The sequence below is a fragment of the Aegilops tauschii genome, chromosome 6 (genome assembly GCF_002575655.3).
Source record: "Aegilops tauschii subsp. strangulata cultivar AL8/78 chromosome 6, Aet v6.0, whole genome shotgun sequence".
Taxonomy (NCBI): Eukaryota; Viridiplantae; Streptophyta; class Magnoliopsida; order Poales; family Poaceae; genus Aegilops; species Aegilops tauschii.
In genome coordinates this window covers 2791734-2804072 of record NC_053040.3, presented here as the reverse complement: position 1 = coordinate 2804072, position 12339 = coordinate 2791734, and the positions used below count along the sequence as shown (strand labels likewise).

At 46.9% G+C, this 12339-nt stretch overlaps 1 long non-coding RNA gene and 1 pseudogene across 1 annotated transcript; both read right to left on the bottom strand.

Annotated features, from left to right (window-relative positions):
- Window positions 1-7602, bottom strand: part of LOC141025427 (uncharacterized) — an 87517-nt pseudogene extending 79915 nt beyond the window's left edge.
- A 3810-nt stretch (window positions 7603-11412) lies between these two features.
- Window positions 11413-12105, bottom strand: LOC120967267 (uncharacterized). The gene is made up of 2 exons (XR_005761085.3): window positions 11954-12105; window positions 11413-11774 (listed from the first exon to the last, which is right to left on the bottom strand). It is a non-coding gene; the product is annotated as an uncharacterized lncRNA (long non-coding RNA).
- Window positions 12106-12339: the final 234 nt, after the last annotated feature.

Below are 12339 nucleotides of genomic sequence, written 5' to 3'. Positions count from 1 at the left end.
TCCAACGGCATAATGATACCAAGCCTCGGTATGAATGGCATATTTTCTAATCTTTCTAATCTTCAAGAGCATTGCATCCATCTTGATCTTGTGATCATCGACGACATCCGCAACATGCAACTCCAACATCATCTTCTCCTCCTCAATTTTTTTTTATTTTTTCCTTCAAGTAATTGTTTTCTTCTTCAACTAAATTTAACCTCTCGACAATAGGGTCGGTTAGAATTTCCGGTTCAACCACCTCCTAGATAAATAAAATCTATGTCACGTTGGTCGGTATATTTGTCATAAACAATAAATGAACCAAATAGTTATAAAAAGATAATATATACCACATCCGAATCATAGACAGGACGAGGGCCGACGGGGGCGGATACCAAAACCATCGCACTATGTAATAAGAAGGAATAATAAAAGTAACAAAATTAGACAAGTAACTATCTAAAGTAAGAATTTTTTTCCTTTCAGAAAGAAGATAAGAACAAGAGGCTCACCACGGTGGTGCTGGCGACGAGATCGGTGCGGGCGATCGACGGCGGTGAAGACGGGGACGGGACGTGACGGACCGCTAAACCTAGACAAATCTCGGGGAAAATGGAGCTCGGAGGTCGAGTTTCGAGAGGAGAAACATTAACTAGTGTGGCTCAGACATTTCATCGAACACCTCATGTGCATAGGAGGTGAGCTAGAGCACCCAAATGCCCTCCCCTCGCTGGCCAGAAAAAACAGAGCACTGTGGAGTGCTCTGCTGTGGCGATGGGGTATATATAGGGAACTCTTTGGTCCCGGTTCGTGGCACCAACCGGGACTAAAGGCCTTTGGTCCCGGTTGGTGCCACGAACCGGGACCAATGCCCCCTTTAGTCCCGGTTGGTGGCACCAACCGGGACCAAAGGCCTTGTGCTGCCCCGCGTCAAAAGTTTAGTCCCACCTCGCTAGTTGAGAGGGATCGAGAGTGGTTTATAAGCGCTGCTGCGCCCACCCTCTCGAGCTCCTCTCAACTGCAGGCTTTCGGGCCTAACCGTTCTCTTTGCCTGTGGGGCCTACTGGGCCTTCTGCGGGCCTGAATCATGGCCCAGTGATGGGTTTCAAGTCGTATTCAGGCCGTGGTGGCCCAGTAGGTGGCATAATTTTTTTCTCTGTTTTTTGTTTTCTCTTTTGCTTTATTTGTTTTGTTTTGTTTCTACTTACAACAAAAAACTTATTTATTTTATTTCTAATTACTTATGTATTTTACTTTAATTATTTTATTTTTATTTATTTTACTGCTGCTATTTTTATTTATTTTACTGCTACTATTTTTATTTAATTTATTAAGGTTTGTTTATTTTAGTTACTATAGTTTATTTTATTTTATTAAGGTTTATTTATTTTTATTTATTTTATTAAGGTTTATTTATTTTATTTACTATAAAAAAATGAACATAGATGCGCTTATAGAGGAAATTCAACCTAAATTCATAATAAATTTCTATGAAATTTACTGTGAATTTAGGTCAAATTCCCTGTATAAGGGCATCTATTTTCACTTTAAGGGGAGCTCAACAAGGCAGAGAGGGACGGGATTATAAACTGGTGTGAGCGCCCTTCGGTTGGCGAGGTGGGACTAAACAATGGCCGCAACTAGGACCAGCTCTTTAGTCCCGGTTTGTGGTATGAACCGGGACTAAAGGGTGGTGGGCCAGGAGCGTGGCCCATTGGTCCCGGTTTGTCCCACCAACCGGGACCAAAGGGTCCGAACGAACCGGGACCAATGCCCCCACAAGGCCCGGGAGGCCCCTGGCTGCACGAACCGGGACCAATGCTCACATTAGTCCCGGTTCATGACTGAACCGGGACTAATGTGAATATTGCCCTGTGACCAAAGCCCAGTTTTCTACTAGTGTATGCTAGGCTCGTCAAGTTTAACCTGAGTATTGCGCGTGTGCAACTGTTTTGCACCCGTTGTATTTGAACGTAGAGCCTATCACACCCGATCATCACGTGGTGTCTCAGCATGAAGAACTTTCGCAACGGTGCATACTCAGGGAGAACACTTATACTTTGATAATTTAGTGAGAGATCATCTTAAAATGCTATCGTAAATCAAAGCAAGATAAGATGCATAAAATATAAACATCACATGCAATCAATATAAGTGATATGATATGGCCATCATCATCTTGTGCTTGTGATCTCCATCTCCGAAGCACCGTCATGATCACCATCGTCACCGGCGCGACACCTTGATCTCCATCGTAGCATCGTTGTCGTCTCGCCAATCTTATACTTCTACGACTATCGCTACCGCTTAGTGACAAAGTAAAGCATTACAGGGCGATTGCATTGCATACAATAAAGCGACAACCATATGGCTCCTGCCAGTTGCCGATAACTCGGTTACAAAACATGATCATCTCATACAATAAAATTTAGCATCATGTCTTGACCATATCACATCACAACATGCCCTGCAAAAACAAGTTAGACGTCCTCTACTTTGTTGTTGCAAATTTTACGTGGCTGCTACGGGCTTAGCAAGAACCGTTCTACCTACGCATCAAAACCACAACGATAGTTTGTCAAGTTGGTGCTGTTTTAACCTTCGCAAGGACCGGGCGTAGCCACACTCGGTTCAACTAAAGTTGGAGAAACTGACACCCGCCAGCCACCTGTGTGCAAAGCACGTCGGTAGAACCAGTCTCGCGTAAGCGTACGCGTAATGTCAGTCCAGGCCGCTTCATCCAACAATACCGCCGAACCAAAGTATAACATGCTGGTAAGCAGTATGACTTGTATCGCCCACAACTCACTTGTGTTCTACTCGTGCATATGACATCTACGCATAAAACCAGGCTCGGATGCTACTGTTGGGGAACGTAGTAATTTCAAAAAAATTCCTACGCACACGCAAGATCATGGTGATGCATAGCAATGAGAGGGGAGAGTGTTGTCCACGTACCCTCGTAGACCAAAAGCGGAAGCGTTAGCACAACGCGGTTGATGTAGTCGTACGTCTTCACGATCCGACCGATCAAGTACCGAACGCACGGCACCTCCGAGTTTAGCACACATTCAGCCCGATGACGTCCCTCGAACTCTGATCCAGCCGAGTGTTGAGGGAGAGTTTCGTCAGCGTGACGGCGTGGTGACGATGATGATGTTCTACCAATGCAGGGCTTCGCCTAAGCACCGCTACGATATTATCGAGGTGGACTATGGTGGAGGGGGGCACCGCACACGGCTAAAAGATCAATGATCAATTGTTGTGTCTCCAAGGGGTCCCCCCCCCCCCCGTATATAAAGGAGTGGAGGAGGGGGCGGGCCAGCCCTCTCTATGGCGCGGCCTAGGAGGAGTCCTACTCCCACCGGGAGTAGGATTCCCCCCCCCCCTTCCAAGTAGTAGGAGTCAAGGAAAGGGGAGAGAGAAGAGAAGGAAGGAGGGGGCGCAGCCCCTCCCCCTAGTCCAATTCGGACTAGGCCTTGGGGGGGCGCCCAACCTCTCCTCTCTCTTTCCCCTAAAGCCCAATAAGGCCCATATACTCCCCGGCGAATTCCCGTAACTCTCCGGTACTCCGAAAAATACCCGAATCACTCGGAACCTTTCCGATGTCCGAATATAGTCGTCCAATATATCGATCTTTACGTCTCGACCATTTCGAGACTCCTCGTCATGTCCCCGATCTCATCCGGAACTCCGGACTACCTTCGGTACATCAAAACTCATAAACTCATAATATAACCGTCATCGAAACTTTAAGCGTGCGGACCCTACGGGTTCGAGAACTATGTAGACATGACCGAGACACGTCTCCGGTCAATAACCAATAGCGGAACCTGGATGCTCATATTGGCTCCCACATATTCTACGAAGATCTTTATCGGTCAGACCGCATAACAACATACGTTGTTCCCTTTGTCATCGGTATGTTACTTGCCCGAGATTCGATCGTCCGTATCTCAATACCTAGTTCAATCTCGTTACCGGCAAGTCTCTTTAATCGTTCCGTAATACATCATCTCGCAACTAACCCATTAGTCACAATGCTTGCAAGGCTTATAGTGGTGTGCATTACCGAGAGGGCCCAGAGATACCTCTCCGACAATCGGAGTGACAAATCCTAGTCTCGAAATACGCCAACCCAACAAGTACCTTCGGAGACACCTGTAGAGCACCTTTATAATCACCCAGTTACGTTGTGACGTTTGGTAGCACACAAAGTGTTCCTCCGGTAAACGGGAGTTGCATAATCTCATAGTCGTAGGAACATGTATAAGTCATGAAGAAAGCAATAGCAACATACTAAACGATCAAGTGCTAAGCTAACGGAATGGGTCAAGTCAATCACATCATTCTCGTAATGATGTGACCCCGTTAATCAAATGACAACTCATGTCTATGGCTAGGAAACATAACCATCTTTGATCAACAAGCTAGTCAAGTAGAGGCATACTAGTGACACTCTGTTTGTCTATGTACTCACACATGTATTATGTTTCCGGTTAATACAATTCTAGCATGAATAATAAACATTTATCATGAAATAAGGAAATAAATAATAACTTTATTATTGCCTCTAGGGCATATTTCCTTCAATTGTTGCCATCGAGGATAACAAGATGGGGTTTATATCATATTGCATGAGTTTATCCCTCGACATCATGTCATCTTACTTAAAGCGTTACTCTGTTCTTTTGAACTTAATACTCTAGATGCATGCTGGATAGCGGTCGATGTGTGGAGTAATAGTAGTAGATGCAGGCAGGAGTCGGTCTACTTGTCACGGACGTGATGCCTATATACATGATCATACCTAGATATTCTCATAACTATGCTCAATTCTATCAATTGCTCAACGGTAATTTGTTCACCCACCGTAATACTTATGCTCTCAAGAGAAGCCACTAGTGAAACCTATGGCCCCCGGGTCTATTTTCCATCATATTAATCTTCCAACACTTAGTTATTTTCATTGCCTTTTATTTTACTTTGCATCTTTATTATAAAAATACCAAAAATATTATCTTATCATATCTATCAGATCTCACTTTCGTAAGTGACCGTGAAGGGATCGACAACCCCTTTATTGCGTTGGTTGCGAGGTTTATATTTGTTTGTGTAGGTGCGAGGGACTTGGGCGTGGCCTCCTACTGGATTGATACCTTGGTTCTCAAAAACTGAGGGAAATACTTATGCTACTTTACTGCATCACCCTTTCCTCTTCAAGGGAAAACCAACGCAGTGCTCAAGAGGTAGCAACTCCCCATTCCTAGTAAGCTTCCAGCGCAACTTATCGGGCTGTTGAGACAGCTGAACCTCCATCAGTCTACTCACTAGATGGAGCCACGCTTCCCAACGATTGCCAACTAGCGTCCTTCTGAATTGAATATTAAGGGGGGCAGACTGAAGTACTGTTGCAATGTAAACATCGCGTCGTTGAACAATACTATAAAGAGACAGGTATTGAAGCGCTAGAGGTGACTCTCCTAGCCAAGTATCCTCCCAGAATCGCGTGTTAGCGCCATTTCCGATAATAAACTTTGTCCTATTGAAAAAGGCTGCTTTGACTCTCATGATCCCTTTCGAAAAAGGCGAGTCCATCGGTCTCTCTGTCACTTGGGACAATGTTTTGGACTGAAGATACTTACTACGGAGAATCTGCGCCCATGTGGCCTTGGTCTCAACAGATAACTTATACAGCCACTTGCTGAGAAGACATCTGTTCTTGACTTCAATATTTTCAATACCAAGACCCCCTTGGTCTTTTGGTCGACAAATGATATCCCATTTGGCGAGTCTGTATTTTTCTTTTTAGCTCATCACTCTGCCAGAAGAAGCGGGATCGATAGAAGTCCAGCCTTTTCCTTACTCCAACTGGAACCTCAAAAAAATACAAGAGAAACATAGGCATACTCGTGAGAACCGAATTAATAAGAATTAATCGTCCTCCGTATGACATAAGCTTGCCCTTCCAGCAACTCAGTTTCTTCTCGAATCGATCCTCGATGCACTTCCATTCTCTGTTTGTTAGCTTACGATGGTGAATTGGTATACCTAAATACGTAAAAGGTAGAGTCCCCAATTCGCACCCAAACAATTTCTTATAAGCCTCTTGTTCGTCATTGGCCCTTCCAAAACAGAACAATTCGCTTTTATGAAAGTTAATCTTTAACCCGGTCAATTGTTCAAATAAGCATAAAACCAGCTTCATATTTCTCGCATTTGCCAAGTCATGCTCCATAAAGATGATTGTATCATCGGTGTACTGTAGGATAGAGACACCTTCATCCACTAGGTGAGGCACCAGACCACCCACCTGACCAGCTCTTTAGCCCTTCCTATTAGAATTGCCAACATATCAACTACAATGTTGAACAAAATAGGAGACATCGGGTCACCTTGTCTCAGGCCCTTATGTGTCTGGAAATAATGACCTATGTCGTCATTCACTTTAATTCCAACACTCCCTTTTTGTGTGAAAGATTCTACCTGGCGTCGCTAGGCTTCGTCGAAACCTTTCATGCGTAGGGCTTGTTGAAGGGAAGGCCATTTGACTTTATCGTACGCCTTCTCGAAATCCACCTTAAAAACCACTCCATCGAGTTTTTTCATGGGGATTTCGTGTAGCGTTTCATGAAGGACCACAACCCCTTCTAGGATGTTTCTGTCAGGCATGAAAGCAGTTCGGGAGTGCTGCACCACAGAATGTGCAATCTACGTGAGCCTATTAGTCCCAACCTTGGTAAAATTTTTGAAACTAACATTAAGAAGACAGATCGGCCTGAACTGCTCAATCCTCACAGCCTCTATTTTCTTAGGAACCAGGGTTATCGTTCCAAAATTCAGGTGAAATAGCTGAAGTTGTCTAGAGAATAAATCATGGAACATCGGTAACAAATCCCCCTTAATAATATGCCAGCACTTTTTATAGAACTCCGCCGAAAATCCATCCGGCCCTAGAGCTTTATTATTTTTCATCTGAGAAATAGCTTCAAACACCTCCTTCTCCCAAAATGGAGCGGTCAAAAGTTCATTCTCATCAACAGCAAGTTGAGGCACATCCTCAATCCAAGACTCATCCAGGGATACACAATTATACTCCGGAGGCCCAAACAAATGCTTATAGTATTCGGTTATGTAAAGTTTTAGGTTTTCCTGTCCTAGAATCATCCCTTCGTCTTGTTCAAGCTGAAAGATTCTCTTCTTTCTATGCTTGCCATTAGCGATCATGTGAAAGAATTGAGTATTTGCGTCCCCCTGGACGACTTTGCGAACCTTAGCCCGCAGTGCCCACTTCAATTCCTCCTTACGGAGAAGCTCTTTCAATCTCATCTTCGCCTCAAGCTTTGCATGAAGCTCTGTGGCTTGAAGAATCGTGGACTCGGCTTTTAGATCCAGGGACTGAATAAGTGTAAGGAGCCTTTCCTTTTCAACCTTATAAATCCCACTAAGATGCTTAGCCCACCCACGCAAGAAACTTCTCAAGTGCCTTATCTTATTCTGCCAACGCTCGACCGCAGTCCTACCTCCTGCATCCTTAGCCCATTCCCTGGCTACCAGATCCAAAAATCCTTCACGTTCAAACCAAGCCATTTTGAACGAGAATGATTTTTTGTTCCCCATGCGAGTGGCCTCACCAGAGTCCACGAGCAGAGGCGTGTGGTCAGAAATACCGCGCGAAAGCGCCTGGACCGTAACCAAGGGAATTTCTGTTCCCATTCGACGCTCGCAAGGACTCGATCCAGCTTCTCAAACGTCGGATTTGGCAAAGTATTAGCCCAGGTATACTTTCTACCCGAAAGCTCTATCTCTCGCAGATCCAAGCTTTCAATAATGGTATTAAACATGAACGACCAACTGTCGTCGAAGTTATCATTGTTCTTTTCCTCTCTTCTTCTAATAATGTTGAAATCACCCCCAACCAGGATTGGAAGCTGCTCGGAACCGCAAATTCGAACAAGGTCCGCCAAAAACTCTGGTTTGAGTTTGGGCTGTGTGGCACCGTAAACCGCCACTAGAGCCCAATTAAACCCATCGGCCTTCGACTTAACCCAGAACTTAACTGCAAAGTCACCCATCACTACACTTCGGACTTCCAGCGAATTGCATCTAACTCCAAGTAAGATCCCACCCGATCTTCCTCTCGGAGGCAAGCAATGCCAATCAAAATCGACACCGCCCGATAAAGTACTAAGAAACTGGGGAGAGAAATTATCTCTACCAGTTTCCGAAAGTGCAATGAAATCCAACCTATGCTCGATAGACGCATCTGCAAGGAACCTTCTCTTAGCCAAGTCTTTCAGACCTCTGCTATTCCAAAAGATTCCTTTCATATTCCATCATGAAATTTTTTAGTAGTTCGGATCCTAGCACTCCTACGCACCGCCGACGCAGGATAGATCTTCCGCTTCCACTTGCGTTTAGGCTTGTTTTGGTCCTCCACCCGGTCCTCACAACCGGGCTCCATGGACCTAACTACTACGACCCCGTTGCCGAGGGAAGAGGCAGAGGCAGGCGACCCCGTCGCCGAGGGAACCCTGGATGGCAGAAAGAATCGCCTGATCCTGCTGCACCCACATACGGTGTTCCGGGTTGATGGTCGGACCGTGGACGGTAGGGATGACCTGCGGAGGACACGGTAGAGAACCATCGACAAACCCTAGGAGAGACCGGCTGCGGAGCAGCGGTAAGACCTTGGCGCGCCAGAACAAGTAGTTGTCCGGCGTGAGGCGGATGGCTATCAAATTGTCGAAGTGGAATGGCCCGGTGGGCGTAATGACGCCAGCAGCAGGGGCGATGGGCGGCGGAACCGTGACAGGAACCACGGCAGCGACCGACGCCGCGGGTGACGACGAGGCCGCGGGTGGCATCGGAGCGGCGGGCGGGGCCGGGACCGAGGCCGCGGGTGGCACCGCGGAAAGTACCTCCCCCGAGGCCGCCGGGATGATGGCGAGTGTCGGGGAGGAGCCGGTGGAGGCCGCAGGTGGCGCGGAAAGACCCGTCGACGCGGCACCGGAGGTTGCGGGCGACGGCGGCGGGATCGGCGCCGAAAACATGGAGCCAACAGTAGTGGTGCCAAAGAACTGGGGCACCGACGGAGCCAGGGGATGGGGTGGTAGGTTGAGGAGGGCGGCAAGCGACGCGGGGATCGACCCGGAGCTGGCGGCGCCCGAAGCGGAAGCAGTCATGGCACCGCCGGCGCGGCCCTAGGGTTTAGGGTTTCGGCGGCAGCGGCGGTGGGGTGGGGTGGAGGACCTAGGTTAGACTCGATACCATGTAAAACAAAGGTTTTGGGGGAACTGGCTCAACCCTCTATGGGGTGGCCTATCACATATATATAATGGTGTCATACAAGTCCTATACCAATATGGTATGGATTACACAGTAAGACTACAATACGAAGTCTAACAAGTCGCACCTCTTACATGACCAAGGAGAACTCCCAAGAAGTATCTTTCGCCTTAAGCTGGCTTCGCATACACAATTTTATCAACTTGTACCCTCTGTTTTCTTCTTTGTCGCCTTTTCTTATTCTTAATACACCGGAAGAATTCTAGGAACTCTTTGTACAAGAAGTACTTCATGTAAGGATCCTTCCGGTTCAACCAAAAATATTCTGTGAGCATGGTTTTGGAAGAAGATGGCTTTTTGACAACATCCTCTAGATTATCAGTCGCTTCCTATGAGATAGCGGCTAAGAGCAACTCTAGCTGATCCGCTAAAACATGTTAGAGGAGTAAAACTCCAGTTTAACTCTAACCAGGACCTAGCTGATCTTCTAAAATCCATAGAGGAGTATAAAATTTACTCCACCACTTAACCGGCGAGTAAATATACTCCACTGCTCGGCCTCGGAGTAAAACTCCCCACTCCTTGTTTGCCTCTCCTCCTCCCTAATCCCTGCATTCCCGCACCCCCATCGCTGCCGCCATGGCCGAATCCCATGGCCGCCATTCCCCGCCGCCCATCCGCAGCGTGGATCCATGCCGCCACAAGAGCAGCGCGGGCGTGTCCTCCTCACGCCGCTGCCGCCACGCCACTGCAACCCCATACGGTCGGGTCGCCGGCTTTCCCGATCTCCTTGTGCCGTCTTTGCCACAGAGGAAGTACCGTGGAGTTCGGCAGCGGGCGTGGGGGACATGGGTGGCTAAAATCACCGACCGGGCACCCACAAGAAGCTTTGGCTTGGGTCGTTTCACTCCGCCGAGTTTGCCGCCTGCGAGTACGACCTTTGGTCGGTCCAGCAGCACGGCTTCGATGCCCGCCTGAACTTTGTGTGGGGCGAGATGTCGTTGCTCGATCCGCTGTTGCTGGGGGTGGTGAATGCTGCGGTGGCTCGGGCCGGAGGCCGCCGCCGAGGCGTACATGGCTGACTTCCGCTAGAAGTACCCTGAGCTAGTGGAGGCGGAGCACAAGCTCTACGAGGAGCGACCGGACGGCTGGGGCGAACATCATCGTCCTCTCGAAGCGACAAGGAGGACGACAGTGGCGGCAATGATGGTGGTAGCGGAGGTGGCAATGACGACAACTTCAACATCGAAGAGTGGTGAAGGACCTTCCCGGCTGCGACGACGACGGCCTAGGGACTGACCCCATGGGCGGTGGCATCTCTAGGGAGGACTGGCTCTCCCTCGCAAAGTCGAATAGCGACTAAAAATTTTCGTTAGATTTAAATTAGTTTATGTTTAAGTTCAAGTTTTAGTATCGGTTTGAACTATGTTTCGGCGGATGGTAATGTAAATTATGTGTCGAATTTCGGTTTAAAAGTTTCTTTAGATCGAAACTATGTTCATCTTAACCAAATTTGATTTTTACTCCGCTAAATTTAGGGGATCGGCTAGAACCGACCAAAACTTAGTGGTGTAAATTTACTCCACTAAGGTTTACTCGGCCAAATACTCCTCTAATTTTTAAGGGGTCGGCTAGAGTTGCTCTAAGAGATCAGAGAAATAGGTGTGTGCAGCACGGGAGTGGATGAAGATGACATCGCCAAGGCTGGCCGAGGGCTGATTTGGGAATGTGAGCTCGGGGAAGACAAGAACCGGACGCCTCATGAGAGGCAGGATAGATGCGAAACCCTCCATGACAGGGTAGAAGAACTCACCGTCGCCGGATATTGGCCAAGGGCGGCCTCCCCTGGTCATCCATAGCCATAGGACTTTTTTTAAGCGAGAGATCGATGGAGTTTTTTTATTTTATTTTGCATGGGATATCTATGGACTTGAAGAGAGGAGACGTGCGAGGACTGAGTACTACGGTCCAGTATGGCCCACCTGCAGATGTATTCACCTATGTATTCTAAAATGTATATGTGACAAGAGTTAACTGACACAGATCCCAAGCTAAGCTATACCACTCAGATTTCCGGAGCATCCGCGCTTGCGAGTCATTTCATCGCTCTCCCAACAATTGCTAGTAAAGGTTCAAATGCGATTTGCCAAACCAAAATACTCAGCAACAACTGCTGCAGTATATTACTCTCATTGCATAACTGGTTTCCGCAGATAGGCATTATTTTCAGGGGACAATCTTGTACATATAACCATTGTCTAGGCCGGAAAATTAAGGAGCAGGTAAAGGAGGAGGAGGGGAGGTCGTCATGGCAACTAGCATGTCTTGTAAAGACGAGGATGTATTACACTTGCTCTTGCAGTCATCCATAGTGGGGTAGAAGACGTCAGTTACCAAACAATGGAAGCAACCAGCGCGGTTCCAACAATCCTCATGAGCTACTTCAACGCATAGCCCGTCTGGTAGTTCGATCTTCTTGCTGTCCATGTCAGCCATGATTCGGCCTGTATATTATGGAATAATAACAAACGAACAACCATCGTTATAAACAACGCAAACGGTTACAAAGCAAAATAGAAAGGCATTCGATAGCTATACTACGTACATACTTCCAGCAAGGAGAAGTGAAGAAAAAATTAAGCGTTGTGAAGATAGAGAAATATTGGTGTGCTAGATGCCTTACATTGAGCAACAGTAGCAGAGCATACGAGATGTAGACACACTAGGGCTGCTATTGCAAGAATGCGAATCGTGTACTTGTCCATGCCCAACCAGATACAACACTAGCTACACAGGCACTCAGATCACTTTGGTTGTGGATGAGAAATGTTTGGTTACCAATCTGCACATGAAACGATCGTATATATTGAGAGAAGAGAGAACCGGTCATCCTTATCCCGTGTAAACATCAAACAATAAAATTGGATTTATTTAATATCATCCCATAATATGAACCCTCATTAAAAGCATAAATTAAGTCAGACTAATTTTCTCCCTTTTTAGACAAGTTCCCAAATTTGGTCGGACTTATCTCCTATGTCTATATTTGTATATTTCATAATTGTAATT